Raw genomic sequence first — 18,023 nt, 5'->3', positions numbered from 1 at the left:
GTAACAGCTACTTCCTATAAAACACAACTAAATAGCCTAAGAAATATTTACTCAAACATGGCAGTAAAAACACAAATGTATATTTAAAAGAAACCAGTGAAAGTCAACCTACCATATCCAGTGAGTCTATTGTAGATCAATCATCATACCTCCAACTTTGATTTGAAACAGGGCTCATGCTTTACAGAATATGTTATATAATCTCCCTGGTTCTATCGAAAGTATATCAGATGAATGACATAAGGGGTTTGAAATTCATGGGCGGTATGATTCTGGCACTTGGTTTGAATGTGGGTAAAAGTCCAGTGACATATGCTATATCCATCTACCAGCTACAGTCTACAAACTTTTCAATAAGTATCCCAAAGAGCTACGCTGCAGATGCAGATTACAAAAAACACATTTGAAAAACTCTCTCCAAAGGCAGGAAACACAATGCAGGGCTGAACTGCAAAGGATATCACTGTACATGGTACTGAATTCAGTTCAAGAAGATGAAAGCAAGTCTCAGAATCAATATGCTACAATCTTCTTGGCCTGATCAAAACGTTCAATCACCCACCAATCACAGAATCCAAAGATGTCACTTACTGTTTACAATAGGCATTCTGAAATTGCCAGTTGGAAAGCATCACAGCAAACCCATCAAGAATTGGATCTGGTTATTGACGGGTGGATTGGAGATCCTTGAATGTATTTCAAATCCATGGAGAATGGACTTAGAATGAGCCATAGAAATGTCTGGAGACAACAGAAATAAAATGCCAGTGGTTGTTCCCCAAAAAAGGTGCAATGGTGGCACAGTGGTTAATATTGCTGCCTCATAGCACTGGGGACTTCTGTTCAATTCCTAGCTTGCTATCTGTGTAGTCTGTATGTTCTCCAAGTGTTTGCTTGGGTTTCCTACAGGTTCTCTGGTTTCTTCCCACAGTCCAAAGACATACTGGCCAGTTTATTGGCTTCTGGGAAAATGGGCCTGTTTGTGTTTCTGTGTCCTGCGATACACTGGTGTCCCTTCCAGGATGTATCCTGCTATATGCCCTTTGCTTGCCATGTTTGGAGTAGATAAGCAATAATTCACTATTCCAAATCAGGGTCACAGGGGACCCAAAGCCCATTTCTTGCCAGGAGAGGCTTCAGCTCCTCTGCAACGTGGTATTGGGAAACAGTTCCCATAAGGCCTAACTTACAGTATCATGCTTGAACAGAGTTTAACTTTATAGAGGAAAATAGGAAGATTTACTAATATGTTATATGAAATATGGAACACTTTTTAGAGTTTCAGTGACCATATGTTGCTGTAAAAAAATGGGAAATATACTTTAAATTCTAAGAAATTCAGACTTTTTAAATGCTAGAAAGCAGAACCGTCATGATTTCCAAATATCAGTGTAGTCATTGTTAGACAGGTCAACAGACCATTTGCAGATAGTCATCTACATCAGCTTGTTAGTTGTTCATTTGTTATCATGACCTAAAGAACTGTGTAGTACTATACTCACAGTGTCAGAACATTTTGTTGAATGGATACAATTTGTGTACATAATGCTAACCTATCTTCATTTTACATTGCCAATATGTTAACGCTCTTTTTGTTATCATCATCCGCTATCAAAACAAATTACAAAAGGAATGTACAGTATGACACCACATTGAGGTTCACCTGCAAATCTCTTTCTTAATCCCTGTGCAGATCATCAAAACCTATATTTGACTTGGACCTAAATGGTTTTCATCACGTAATGTAATGGATTGCGCGGCTGAATGCTCAGGTGATCTAATCGCTTAGCTCCTTCTTTTTCAACAATGCAACGGCACAAGAGACACTCATCCTCACTGAGCTGCTCTACAAAAAAAGGATAATCCACCGGAATGCTTCGTATTGTCTGTTATTTCCAAGGGATTGATACCGGTTTTCAATTCACACTTACATGTCAGTTGAAGTCTGCAACATCCAACATAAACTGTTCTTAACTCTTTCCTATGTGCCAGAACATCCCTGCGCAACATTTTCATTCTTAGAACGCCATGCCCCTGAAAGACAATGTAGCTGCTTTTACATTTTAACAGTTCCCTTACTCCACTTGGTGCTTACAATTATGTTTTCACGACATCATGTTTCTTGTTCTCAACAATTGGTGTACAGTTTAATGATGACAGTAATGTAAATCATTAGTCAGCAGAGCTGTGCGGGGCAACATCCTATCAGCTCCTATGGGCTAAATAAAGTGTTAACTAGATGACACCTATTATGTACGAGCTCAGGCCTTCAGAATTATCAAGTTAAAACAGTGTTTTGAGGAATGGCATCAGTAATTTTGCCCTAAAGATGGTGACCAGAGATTGGAGGATATTTGCCTGGCCAATTAGAAGTACATGATGTCACTGCAGACCTCTAAAGGAATATGTTACAAGCGCCTATCCTATGACTGCACATGCTGACAAAACAAATAATTCCATAATTAGTTTTGTCTGTGACTACATGGAGGGGGTTTTTACCCAGCAGATAGATGACCGATTCTTCAGTCTTTAACAGTTAACATTACTTCATTAAAATCCATACTAAGCCTTAGACATATTATGAAAGGCAGTTAAACAGTGAATCAATGTAAGTTTTGCAGTTCAGGGACAGAGAAGGAAACAAAAATCTATTGATTCACTTTTACAAAAGTACAGTAGGAATACCAGGCACTGGATAGAACATACCAGGGAACTGTAAGACCCCTCTCCTCCCCTTTTCTGCCTCCACAGTTGCCCCCAGGGTTTTGGGAGTGAGGAGGGTGGGGTGGATTAGGAAACCTCCAGTATTTTCCCTCTCAGCCCAGGGGGCAGGAAGCCTGCACCATCTGTGATTAGAATTTTTGGCATTTATCAAACAGCAATTTGGGTGATGTTCTCGTCTCCTACCCCATACATATATAAAATACTGAAATGATTTGAGCCTTCAGATTTGTTTATATAGTATTTCAGGTGGGGGCTGTACCGTACAGTGTAGGTACAGGAAAGGTGCCACTTGCTGGTTGTGGAAATTAAAAAAAACAACAATTTATGTTGTAGGAATACAGAAAAACAAAAATGAACAAGAATTAGATGTTAGAACTGGCTGTTCCACAAAGTTTTTTAGAAATTTTGATTAAAGACTAATATGCTGGCTAACAACAAGAAGTCCCAAAAATCCTTATTTTAACATTTTAATAGAACTGTTCTTTCCTGAGATAGAGTGGCATGTACACTGTTCAATGCAGATAGACACGTAGCCTGCACACCATAAATGAGCTTTTTGTCTGTGAATTGACCATTTTTGTAAATTATGGACTTAAATAATAATCCCAAAAATGTATTATGTATGAATTGTGTACTGTAGTATGCATGCACTTAGAAATGTGCTCAATTATAGTTACGGAGTATACTATAAGTACAGAGATTACAGTTAAAATATTTGTGAGCCCAATGCTCAATTAGTTAACACTATGCCTTGTTAGTTAAAAATCTGAGGCAGGTACAGGCAGTCATGCACAAGTTAATTAGTGCACTTTTCATTGACCTCTGTAGCTGTGTTAGGCAATAAACACCAGAGACTACAAACATGCAAAAGACTGACCTCTGACACTGTTTAATTGCTCAAGACATGGGTTGAGATTTGTAAACTGAGACTGCAGTCATTTTGAACAACTGCTGGTAACACAACAGGGCGTCTTATTCAGCGATGCTTATCTGTTATGTCTATATATCAGATATATCCCTACAATGTACAGAGGCAGACCAAGAAAACCTACCTACATAGTAACCAGAAATCCCAACCTATTACACCCTAATTCATTTCCCAATGCATCTTATTTCTCATCCCAAAAGGAGAGACCTTGAAAATATGTGATGATAATAATAATTGCATTTTTACAGCACTTTTCTGCCCTAAAGCATTTCACATTTCGGAGATAAACAACTATAGTACCTCAACCACTGTGTTGCACACTCCACTTAGGTGAGGTCAGATTGTGCTGCCCGATGTGGAATTTAACCAGGACACCTGAGTTAACACACCTATTCTTTTAATGACCACAGGTAATCAGTACTTCATTTTAATGTCTCATAAGCTGGACATAATGTCTCATAATGTGATCTTTATATATACAATGTCTTTTAAGAAATTAATTGCAAAATCCAACATTAGGAATGGAATAAGAACCTATGTTCTTATTCCATTCCACATTTTATGCAAAATATTTTTAAGTGAATTTGTGTATACTGTATGTAGTTGGTGATGAATTTCACAAATTCGGCACAGCACACACCTGAGCTTCGCTTTTGGAACTAGTTACCGGTTCTTTCCTTATCATGTGGCATCACCCTCAATATGGCTCATAAAGTGAAAACAAGTATGAAGGGGAAAGGCAAGTCAAGAAAAGTGGCTGATTTGATACTTTCTTCGCCCTACCACCATGAGCCTGAGAAAAGAACTAGTCAAAAAAAATTACTGGACTCAAATCTGATGACCACTTTTAATACAACATAACCCCGATGTATGGTTTGACAATTTTTTAGGTCTTGTTTCTTAATTATTTATGTCAAATTTTCATTTTGAGAAAACCTGACAACTAAATTAAATTCCATGCTGTCAAGAAAAGGGATCCTTTTTACTATAGTGATCCTGCAAATATTTAAATGCCAGGTGAAACTGCATGGAAAGTCTTTCATGTCTTAAGCAGGAGGGCTGATGGTAAAGGAAGATTTGTAGTAGCCAACAGAGATTACAAATTGACCTCAGTTTGGCCTTAGTCACTACTTGCCTTAAGGCATTCAGCATCTTTAAACCTTTCAATCCACAGGAACATGTGTACTGCTATTAGCCTCACAACACAATATAAATCTGACTTGTCCAGTATGGGAAAGCATCATCAATACACATTAATCACCTTTATCTGAAACAAGCTTCATACAAATGTATTTTATGATATGATTTTCCAAATTTGCTGTCCATTGTGGGGTCTTTTGCAATAATGATCTAGACTGTAATTCTTATCTTTGGCGGGCAAACATTTGGTGAACCCAAGCTAAGCTGGATAATATTTGCCAATTTAACATGGTCCCCAGAAAACAAACAACATTTTAGTCATATGATGATAGTGAAAATTACAACAGGTTAATGTACCGGTTGGGATCTCCAGGCATTATATTCCTTATGTTTCTGTTTCTGTGTCTCTATTTAATTGCTGAATTGAACATGTCTCTAAATGACAAGGTTTCTGCACACATCATCGTCTGAAATTTCATGAAGGGATGAAATCAGGACTCAGGACGACCGGAGAAATTATAATCCAAAGAAAAGAACTAAATACAAGGACCTTGCCAAAATAAAAAATTGAAGGCTAGCTATATGATGAACTGCCAAAGCAAGGGACAATACCACAAAATTACACACAAAAACTTGGGGGACTTATGATTATTATTTTCAGACTAATTGATTTAAATATTAATTGAAATTGCATTTCATTCTTTGATAAAACCCAATTATTATTTAATATCAAGGGGGACTACAGCTTTCAGCTGTAAAAAAATGTTTGTTTTTTTCATACAGAATAATTCCCCCAAATATCTCTGTACTTTATTGCTTTCAAATTCTGCTTCTCATCATAAAATAAACATAGAGACATTTGACATTTTTTTCATGAAATATAGTGGCAAAGGCAGCAAACTGAGCAAAAAGATAGAAAATCTTTTTGGATAAACTTTTAAGGACTCTAAAACCCCTTTTTTTCCTTAAAATTACGCATTGTGAAAACCAGCATCGAAATAAAAGCAGTTACAGTAGCTTTAACAAGATCAATGAACACTTTAGACAGGTAAATCCTTTGGGGCTATTCTCTCTCTTTGAAGTCAAGGTCAATATTTTGACCAAAGCTTGGCTAGCTAAGGTTAATTTTCTTAAAACTTTCCTTACTTTTAAATACTTAAAAGAAGAAAATCAAAGTAAGAATACTTGCTTCATTCTAGATTCTTATAAGTCTCTACATAGTCTTTATAATTCATTGCTCTTCCATTTCTGACCAAAAGCTGCAAAAGCAGCAGTCAAATGAATCAAACTCCAGTATTTCTCGCACTGTCATTAAAAGGCTCTCAATTTATAACCAGGCATGCCAGCTTTACATGTACCACCCAGCTTTTTCTAACTCATCTCTGCTTTTGATCCTTCAGAAATAAAAAAGGAATCATATCTGATTCAAGTCTAACCTATTTTTTCCTTTTGATTTGAAGTGGATCCTGCCCAGATTTAATGCATATTTTAGCAAGTCCCTGCAGAGGACTCCAGAATTAGCACTTCACTTGTAGGGCCTAGGGCCATGGAGTCGACTTTGACATCAAGAAAAGCGTGTTTGGGAAAAGGAATGCACAGCAAGCCTGTACCTCCAGGTATTTAACTTGCACAAAGGGGTACCAAGAAAGAGACAGTAAAAGCACACTTAGGCCAAGTACTGTACGTTATGCACCTGAAATGCCAGAATGAAACACATGCAACCCACTTGACTTGAGACTCCATTTGCCCTGTACTCAATATCTACAACAACATAATGAAATACAATGTCTGACCAACAAAAACAGTTCTTTGACTTGATCAGGCATTCCTAATACATTTCATCAATTCTTCCGATGTAGTCAAACCTTAAAGCTGACAGCATTAACACTAATACCCAGAGTGTGCACTGTTTAAGTCAATAGCTGATGGAAATGTAAAGACTGATATCTTACTCATCACAACCAAGATGGCACCTAAAGATGGTGTATTTTAAAATATAAAATTTTTATTAGAATTAACAATTCAAACGTATTGGTACGCAGCAGGCACTGGCCTTCCTTTCTTCTTCAACATATCCCAATGCCATACATACTGTACATATCCAATTTATATGATATTATATTAATAGTCAAATTATGTTTACATTTTGGGTGTCAGCATTACCCTTCCTTTGTGTATTTTCTTTCTCTTTATTTCAAAATATTTTCTCGAGGCATCATATCACGATTAACCATAAAGACTTTGATATGATTGTAATTTCATGTATAAAAAGATACTCTGATTCAAACGTTATTTTACTGGAAACCAGCTCTGAACTACAATGCTTATCTTTCTCGCACCAATAACTTTAATTTACAACAGTACAGTAACAAAAACAAGTGCCTGTGTAAATTTAAATATTTTTTTAGAAGGAGGGAGGTTTTGTACTCTGACAGGCTAAGATGCAGGTTAAGTCACCTAATGCAAAGCTGCAGGGTCATAATGCTCTAGTCAAGCTAATTCTTGCTCCTCAGTCCATGAAAGGCATCAATCTGTGAATCGATCATGTTGAGTTGTGTTAATCTGCACTGGTATGTGATAGGTTATCACTCATTGAAGTGTGGGGTAGGAATAGGAATGCCCCTTTATTCAGACTGTCTTCACTCTTGGTTCTATATCCACAATTAACTAATTTTTTTTACGGCACCTTCCCTTGCAAAGCAAGCCGAGCATTTTGGGAACATAATGACTTATGGAATATATGGGCCACCAGCACTAACTACTGTATTCTGTTCATTAGAAACACAACCAAAACATGGTCTTCCCTTATTCCTAAACTTTTCTGACACGAAAGGTAGGTATGGCCTTTGTTACGTGGGGCATTTCAGTTAGGTTGCATTGCACAAGTGATCAGTGTTACCTCAAAACCTAAGGATGTAAATGATGTGACATGGACAGACTGCACACTGCACACTGACCGTGGCAATGTTCCTTAATTCAAATTATAAAACAGCTGCAAGCTCATCAGCACTAATTGCTAGAGCTTTACATTGATGATAATCACATTGTCCCAGAAATGCAAAATTATTTAGATTTAGATCTAGCAATATTTTGGTATAGTGTTTTGCAATACTGACAGTCTTGAGAGGCCTGTGCTATTTGCAATGAGTGTTATCATGATGAGTTGACAATGCTGTTGCTAGAACAACATAAGGAGCATAGGTTTAAAATGTTATCAGCATAATTCTGTATAGTAACATTTACTTTGATATTAAAACCGTGTTTCTAAATTTATCATTAATGGCCCTTGATTTCCAACTTCACTTGCACTAATAACAGTACTTCCTATACACATATTCTGCTATCAGCAAATCAGACACAGAAATCCAATTCATGAGAAAACTCCCAACTCATATATGTCATTCATGTTGTTATATACTGTAAACTGCAAGGTGTACAACATGGTGGCATTGAGTCATATTGTGACTCTGAAAGATACAATTGCATTTGTAGTTCTTCCATGAGACTATAAGACTATATGAGACTATATGAGACTATGAGACTATAAGAGATCCTGCAGATAGTTTCTTCTGGGTCATTATCACATGTGATTTATAGGATCAGAGTCAATCAAGGCTGATTCCTGCCACTTGCGTCTAGTGAGAGCAAATGGATCAACCCTGAAAGCCCTTGAGATTTCACATAACCACAGTCCCTCACATCATATTCAAACAGGTTAACCATTTAGCATTGTATAATTATTGAACTAGGGTTCAACATATGTGACGCTTTTATAAAGTGTTCTTAATATACTTCTTAGATCATTAAAGATTTACGGTAGCTATGGAGTCTGCTGGAACATAATATTGCAATAATCTACCTAAAATGACAATACCTGCTGGTCCCAATAAAATAAAAAGTAGCATTTCTCTCTTCAGGGAAAAAAAAGCGTATGACAGGTTTTGCACAAATTCTACACACTGAAGGATACAAAAATATTTTTCCTCCAGGTAGTACTATTTTCTTTTCTTTTTCCTGTGTAAAGACCTTATTTCCTCTTTTTTCTGGGACTTCTTCAGTAACAAAATCCAGGGGGAAAGTGTTTATCTAGCTTATTACTTCATCATTCTGTGAGGTTGAAACTGATAATATTCCTCAGCATGTCTCATGGGACCACTGTGTAGGAAGACATGAGAAAAGATGACAGACCAAGAGGGAGCTGATGAGAGCTGCTTTTGACAAAGGAAAACTGGAGCAAACCAAAAATAAAAGCATGTAAGTCTTGTGGTGAGAATAAAGACAAAATAAGAATCAGGTCTACTGCTAGTTTGTGGTCAGACCTCACAGTATTGCACTTATTTGTGAAACATTTTTTTTTTCATTATTCACATATAACTGCTAACGTGATAGGTTTTAGATTATTAAAAAAATAGATTTCTAATCAAATATCAACAAGTAACAAGTGCAATACATACTGTATGCATGTCTTAACAATGTTCATATTAAAAGCTGCATTGAAAAATGTCTTACAATTCAGAGGTGATACAGTATAGTAATTTCAGATGAAAAGCTTGTCAGTGGTGGTGGCTTAGTTTTTTTTGTTTTTCCATTATCACATTTCCAATTAAATGGATTCATTTTTCCACTGTTGTCTTTTTGTATAATTTCGATCCATTGTCTTGGCAGTTTAGTAGGGTTATTTGTCCACTTATTTCAATACAGAGTGCACAGATTGATGCCAGATCCTATGCACGGACATTCTCTGTTAACTGAGTTCCCCTTTCATGGCAGTAAGAGTTAATTAATGTATTTTCTTCTCAGCTTCTCTGATCTTCAGTAAATATTTAATGGCTTAGACCAGAGTACAGACACAACTGTTCCTATTATATTTGGTACTTTTATGATTTGCAGAAATCCCCCATTTGGAGTCTTAGAAATAAAAGACAAGGCAAGAAAGAAAGAAAGACATGGTCAAAGATAAGAAACCATCAATGGTACAAAAGAGTAAAGCTATTTTTTTTTATTTTGCAGATAGGTATGAAGATGCAAACATAAATGTCAGCTGTCTGGATACTGGAGCTAGGTAGGAAACTATCCTCATATTGACCTTCCTTTCTTTCTATAAATTGTTTCTAAATTGTGGCAAACCTTTACATTGAGTGGCGCAGTGGTTAGGCTTCTTGACTACTAAAGCTGGGGCCCTAGGTTCAATATTAGACCTGTGGTGCTATCTGGGTGAAGTTTGTATGTTCTCCCCTTATTTGCATGGGTTTTCTCCTCATGCTCCTTTTTCCTTCAACAGTCCAAAGACATACTGCTTGGTTAATCAGCTTCTGGGAAAATAGGCCCTGGTGTGAGTGTGTATGTCAGTGGCTTGCAATGGACTGGCATCCTCTCCAGAGTGTAACACACCTTGCGCCTATTGCTTGCCAAGATAGGCTCTAGGTCTCCCACGACTCTGAAATGGATGAAGTGGTTAGAGAATGGATGGATGGACCTTGATGTTCAAAAACTAAGACAACAGTAGCACTGTCCCACGTATACAATCCAAACACCTGCTGTCAGTGCCGGATTTCCCCTACAATGCCTAGGGCCTACGAAATATTTAGGGCCTACGAAGGAGGGAAACACTAGTGAGTAACAAAAAACGAGCTGAAACAACATTCTTGCAATCGACTCTAGGTGCTCCAAATCAATAATCATACGCTATCTACAGGCTGTTCTAGAAACTAGAAATGTCGAAGTGATGGTCGCTCAACTCATTCCATCAATCACGTGGTTTAGCATTAGAATAGTTTAAAGTGCATCATGTCAATGGACGTCATTCAATTGGCGTTTACCCCCTTGCACATTTCGGAGTGGAAGTGCCTAGGGCCTTACGAACACCAAAATCCGGCCCTGCCTGCTGTTACCAAGATTCTGCTCCTTTTGGAATAGTCAAGTGCACCAGACTCTGCAAAAGTGCATTTTCATAAAAATTTCAATCATTGTATTAAAGGCATCATAGAAAGTGTTAGGAACCATTGAAGATTATTGTGTATGAATGAGGACAAAAAATAAAATCACAGTGTCACAAATTTTCATTTCTTCATATTGGATCATCTAAAATGAATACTGTTAGGATAACTGAAGAACTGAACAAAACACTAAGTAGTATTCTACTCCTTGTACCTTATTTAGATATCTTGATGCGGTAGATCACACTCACTACCTGGTTCTCCATTAAGACTGCAATAAACCTTTCTTAAATAATACCAGTAAGTCTAATGTTTGAACACTGCAATAGTACCAGAATATGTCTTTCTCTTTTTAAAGAAGCAAAACAGTAAGGAGAAACCCATTAGTGGAGACTTACAGTAAGTGAATACAACCTAGACACATAGCCCCAGGGAGCAAGTAAGCACAGGTTTGATCAAATTACAGCTTGGGATACAGCCTCAGGACCTGATGCACTACATACTGAAAAGCAAGAAACCAAAGGAACCCCATACAGCAATTAGACCTCATTGTGTTTTGAATAACTGAAAATCTGTTTGATTGATCTCAAATTCTAGAGAACAGCATACCCTGCATTTGATTACAGTGCTGATGTTTAGTTTTGTACTTCATAGCTGCCATTGCTATTATCTGGACATGCTTCTGTAATGACAGTGTAAGGACAGTCTGAGGGATGGCAAAAACACCATTATGTTTGCATTTTATGTGACTCAGGCTACCACCAATATATCAACCCCCTTTTCCCCTTTTACCTATAATTTGCCTTTGTCACTCTAAAATGACATGCACAGCCTTGTTTCTGCTCCATGCTGGCAGTGCATGATAAGAAATTATTTGTATGTGGGTCATCAGTGACATCCATTACACAAAATGTCATAGTATGTTATGTGTGAAGAATGTCTCATGGAGTGTGTGAAAAATATACAGCTATGACTGAAGTTGATATGTCGATATGTGCGGAGATATTTTTGTAAACAATCCACAAGCCTTTGTACATTTTGTTAAGGAACAAAATGTAATGGAAAACACAAATATGAAAAATAACTGAATTCAAACCAATTGTAAGAGGGACATATGCTTTTGTACACCCCTTGATCTACAGTGTGTATAGTTTTGCCCAGAGAGTGTTTACAGTATAGCAATAATTGCAAGTATCCTGGCACTTTTGGCTAAGCCAACAGTGTATCCATGGCAACCAGTTATCATATGTTTTTTTGTAGATAAGCTAAGAATGCTGATGAACTTTAAAACATATTCATATGACACCAAAATGGATTGCTATACTTACTATACTTTATTGCCATGTCAACAAAATTGATTGGAATTTGCTCCAGTTCAGCCCAGATAAGAAAAGCAAAAAAAGACAACAAAACACATATTACACTTGCACACAAAAAAAAACCCAACAAAAACACATAGACAGTACATATTGTATTTAACGTTTATACTGAGAAATGTTTATACTGAGAATGCACATAGACAACAATCTCAGCTTCGGGACAGCCTCAAACAAAGAGAACAGAATAAAACTGGTGAAACTGTCTATTTAACTGGCATTTTGAAATTCAGAGCCTGGCCTTGTTAGCAGCCTTTCCTGATTGCTGTTTACAACCAGTCACCCTTAACACCTGGTAACCCTAGGGGAGGGGCAACTCATGAAAGCATGAATATGAAACATCTATAGGAAGCTTTGTAATGAAGTGCCTTGGCTCTTCTTTGAGAATCCAGACATATATATCAGTTCCACTCTCTATCTGCTTTCATCTTTTTCTGATGATATGTGCTGTACTGTATGTGCAGCTTGAACTGAACAATGTTCACAAATGTTTTGGGGAATTATGTTTTGGATTATTATTATTTAGATTAAGTAATAAAAAATAAATTTCAAGATGGGGGTAATTCCATTGAAATACCTGTCATTCTGAGTGTGAGATCATCCAGCACTTTTGCAGGTAAACCTGAATAATATTAACAAAAAGTGGCATCACTTTAGAAACAGGTAAATTGTCTATTTCTCTTTGCAATTTCTCTCTGTAGTTTGAAATAGTCTATAACTGTGGTTGCTTGATATTATGGTGAAATGTACAGTATTTGTCATCAGCCTTGGATGGAAAGCATTGATGTGCAAACTACTGAAGTACTTCCACACTTATAATAACACTTGACTATGATGGATTTTGAAGAAATACATTAAGCAGATGTAAACCCAAATCTACCATTTTGACATACAGTATCTAAACAGTTACTCTTTTTGTTTCATGTGACAATTATATGATACAATATGATTTTCAGTTATGAAAATATCACTGAAATTTCAGGTTTCATGAGTTATAAAAATAAGAACTTATTGTCTCCATTTACAAAACACTTACAAATGCCTAGACTACAGTTATAAAGAAGCAGTTAGTGTGTATGTTGTCTAAATTGGACTGCATTTATAGTGCTTAATAAATACAGATTCCAGGGACAGTGTGGACAGATTGTTCTATATGGTTTCATGAGAATGCCATATCCTTTACTTCACGAATACTTTCAGTCACTTTAAACGAATTACATAAAATACAGATTACAATCCCTTTATCAAAGGCCCACCAGCACAGTAAATTACAGTAGTACAGAAATACGCATCAGCTGCATCACTTTCACGTTCGTACAGGTTTCAAAGTCGTTGAAAGTCGTTGCCACGTTTTCAAAAATACATAAAAGGGCAGGTCCATTTTCAGTGTTCTGAAAATCACGTGGAAAATGTAGTACCTGGTAGGAACATTAGATAGAATTTTTTTTTCTCACAATGAATGTAAATTCAATGCATCACAGCTACATAGAACAGCAAAATTAACATAAACTGATGCTGTTGTTACAATTTAACGAAAATTATTTGAAAAAATAACAATTTCATGCCATAAAATAATGCGCAGTAAAGAGCTGGGGATCTCATATGTCACTTCCTATTTTCAAAATCAAAGCGTGATTATTTTCAATGCCCTCGAAGTTTTCCAACATGGTAGCAGTTCCAAAGGCTTTACCTCTTCCCGTTTGTGCTGCATATTGAGCAGCTGATTAATCGAAGAAGAAGAAAAGATCTAAATTGAGAAGACTCCACTGTAAAGGGTTAGCCTGGGTAACATTTCGCAGCTAAAAAGGCTGCTTACCCAGTTCTGATCAGCACACCTGAACATCGTGCCAAGTAGCTATTAAGCAGTGCAGTTGTGCAAGCTGTTTGCGAATAAACAAGAGTTTCCTTCACTGAGGCATCATTTAGCATTGTGTGACTAACCTCCTGGCAAAGCTTTAGTGGTTGCAGAAAATTTAACGCTTTGAAAACCACCTCATTCCAAGATCAGAGCTCTTCCTTAGCTTTCTCAAAGTATGTGGGAAGTATGCTATAAAAACTGATCCCATCAAATTATAACTGACCAGCATCAACGAATTGTTTCAGCAATAACAGAAAAAAGTCTTTAAATTCCGTCATTTTATAGACTTTTTCTTGCAGTATGCACGGATTGAAGGTACAATCTCTATTTAGATTTCCCTAAATAAATATTTCAGCACACCATAAACAACACTACAGCTAATAATACCAAGAATAATTGAAAAACTGTTCTATGCAATAGTCACATATCCCATTAAGCTACATTTTTTATGGATGATATTTGTTTCTATATGTTTGGCAGTCACAGATATAAGCGACGTAAGATTTTTATTCCGTATTTTTGTTGTATAAATTAATAAAAATCTGAAGTATTTTTGTCTGCGGACGACTATCCATTTTTGTCATGCGATTATTAGCCCTTGTACCTGTATTTCACAAGGTAAAATCTGTGACTGTGAATCACCAACAGGACTCCCATTAATGGAATAAAGGCAATGCACTTTATTGCCTTATACCACAACTCAAGAAACATACCGAATAAACATGATCATGAAGGCAGTGGTGGGTTTTAGACTCAATGCAAAGCTCTTCAATATATTTACAAGGAAGCAATACGAACACACACATACTGTACATTTAAACGGTACCTGGCTGGATGGCTCCAAAAAGCCACTGGTAGAGGAGCTTGAAAGTCGGCTTTATGGTTAGCCAGAAAACCCGTACGCGTGCATACCTGTGCGAATGCCCACTTCTACTCATGTGTCCCAGTTTACCCAGGGCCTCTTAAGCAGTGATGAAGTCTGCAGTTCGTGAAAGTGTGAACAACCACCACACACAGCACTAATGGTAAAGTTTATACTAAGTGAGAACGGGGCCCCAGATCGCTAAAATCAGAGAAGAATTACATATTTGTTGTAACTTGTGAGTTCTTCAATACAGCCATATGTCACACCAAAAAAAGTGCTCATTGTCTGATCTTGATGGGCTGATCATTTTTTAATTCTGTTTTATAGTGCTGCGACACCGTAGAATACGACCTGCTGGCCACTATGACGGACATTTTGCTTCTGACGAAGCTTTTGCCAGCTGCCTGTAGCGTATATTAGAAGAAGGCAAGAAGAATACAATACTTTTGATATATGTCGAGTACATAAAAGTTTGCTACACAGCTTAACCTGCTGTAAAACAACAACAGCAAAGCCAATAAGAAAAGAAAAAAAAGAACTACAGACTATACTGGGGCATTTAATTTTTAAGATAATAATGATATATTTCAGTTTATTTAACAGATGGTAAGTAAACACAGGCTCCTGCTATTACATTAAAATAAACATCACGGTATAATTCTAAGACCGTTTACGTACTTATTCATAAAACTCTAACCAAATCCAGTAGGAGTCAGTCATTTCAGAATGCCAAAATCTAGCGCATGTCCAAGGCATGAAAACCACCAATGTCACACCCAATATATTACATATATTGACAATATATGAATAAACCGAGTAATTATAATTCTAGGAAATACTGAGATGTAACTGTTTTCCATAATATATGGAATATTTTCATATGGGATATCTTAAATAATTGGTTTGAAAAAAGCTAAACGTAATTTAGCCTAATATACGTATCACTATTGCTAATATTATTTTGGGATATTATGCTGATAAGAAATGATGCACGGATGCTGAGATGAACGAATATAAAAAGTATTTAAATATATTTTTCCCACTTTGTCGTCAAAATAATCGTCTCACACAGTAAGTCAAAAATCTAATGTAATGCAACATACTTTTATCTTTTTGCCTTAATAATAAAAACAAACAAGGAAGCAAATAAATGAATGTGTTTAATGTCATGCTATGCCAAAGCATTGCAAGTAGTCATCACTACATACTGTACTATGAAGCAACCGTAGACAGATCTCCACAACACCTAAAAAGTAATGTCGTTTCTGTTTAATTTAAGGTAGTTCTTTCGCAATGACATTACCTGATAACTTCATCAAAAAGAAATAGTGCCCTTTACTAATAACAAAAATAGTTAATGGAGAAATCTCACGGAAACGAGCTGAGGATTACATGCGTATATCTGTCAACATCTACCAAGAATTTGATTATATGAGGCGAATGTGTCAATAGCTCAGCGTTTTAATTATGATAAGGGAAACCATACAATTCCTACATCAGGTATGCAGGAGGAATTTCTAATGATTAGGCGTGGGATGATAGCACATAGAATACCGCCTCCTATTAATTGTTCTTATCCAGGTGTACATTTTGCTCCAGTGCAGTCAAAGGGTGCGTTAACATTTTATCTCCTGTACTTGCTTAACCTCTTGAAACAATTGTCATGATCAAATTTTTCTCTCCGATTGGAATCTAGACAACTTTTGCGTAAATGGACCGGAATTTTCACTTTTGTTTTAATCTAAAAATAATAATTTTGTATTAATACACCCTAATATGACTGTACGTGTCTATACACGCGAAATTACTCAATATAGAAAGGAGATTAGATCTCCAAGCGATTTGTCAGTTTCGTTAATGTACAGTAATGTACAGGGAACTTAGATTTAAATTAACGTTTTACATATTTTCTTTGGTTACACTCTTTACTCATGAATAAATAGGCTACTAAGATCTCGTTTTACGCAGTGCTTACATTTCTTTAAATAAAACAAATCTCTCCTTATCTCCGTAAAATCTGATTTTCGTTTTATTATTGATGTATCAAAATATTGCAGTGTCTTTGAAATTTCACAATACTTATCATGTGTAAGTTCTTCCAAAAGGTTAAACCTCAAAACTAATCACAGAAAAAAAACGAGCGTTAGGCACAATCTGCGTCTACTCCTAACCTAACCAACACAGATTTCAAGTTTTATCTGAAATCAGGATTGCACATGAACTGTCATCATCAGTATGATCCTGATATGATAATGCAATGTTTGCTTCAGCTATTTTGTGGTTTTTATGTTGATGTTTTACCGTTTAATGGGTAATAGTGACCAAGACAAAAGCTTATTATTATCATCATCCACAGGGATTCCGTCTTCTACAACAACAAAACTTCACAATTAAACCTGCAGAGCCTATACATGTCTTCTCAAGTACAGTTTGGTAACTTCTCTTTTGTAGTGGGTGTTATAATTACAGATCTGTCTTAAGGAAAAAAACTTTTTCATAACTGCAGTCACATTAATGAAGTACAACACAGAGTGTTGCAATAATCTCCAGAAAGCGTTAGTGCATCGTATAGAGGTGGCACCTTATTACATGAATTAAACTGAAACTATTGTTTTAATAATGATAACAGTAGGCCTATAAATATTAGCTTGAATACCAATGTCTTATTTATTCACAACTTTGTTTTTCTAAATATACACCACGGTTTACTAATTCATTGAGAAATTTGTGTATTTGTATACACTGCATTTTTAAACCTCTCCCAAAAACATTACTTAAACCCGCTTGCTTGTAAACGTCTGGACTCTGTCAGCAAAACATTCTATATTTCTGAGGGCGTTCTCTATATCAGAGATATTCTATCAATACCGCTCAATGAGGCATTTTATGTCTTTCTTAGTCTATTGAAAAGCAAAAGTATTTCTGTTTTCTTTTATCAGACCGATCACTAATTGGTTTAAAGACACATTCTGCGACTTTTTTTCTCCTGAACCAGTCCGGATTGCTCAGTCCTACCTGCTATAAAAAGCACCTTTACGCCCAGCCTCGGTGCTTCTCTTACTGTTTTTCTGCTTTCACGATTCCACTTGACTAGCTCAAAATTCAACTTGAAGTGCTCATGTCAGCTTGTATCATTATCTGCTGAATTCAGCCAATGTTTTCCAACAGGATCAAAGCATCGTTTCACTTTAAACGG

General features: G+C 36.4%; 1 protein-coding gene across 3 annotated transcripts in view; it reads right to left on the bottom strand.

Moving 5' to 3' along the window:
• wnt3a (wingless-type MMTV integration site family, member 3A) overlaps positions 1–18,023 on the bottom strand; it is an 85,809-nt gene that overhangs the window by 32,846 nt on the left and 34,940 nt on the right. The gene's annotated exons all lie outside the window — the stretch shown is intronic.

This window comes from Lepisosteus platostomus, chromosome 8 (assembly GCF_059453375.1).
Source record: "Lepisosteus platostomus isolate fLepPlt1 chromosome 8, fLepPlt1.hap1, whole genome shotgun sequence".
Lineage (NCBI taxonomy): Eukaryota > Metazoa > Chordata > Actinopteri > Semionotiformes > Lepisosteidae > Lepisosteus > Lepisosteus platostomus.
This window is presented reverse-complemented; position numbering and strand designations above follow the sequence as displayed.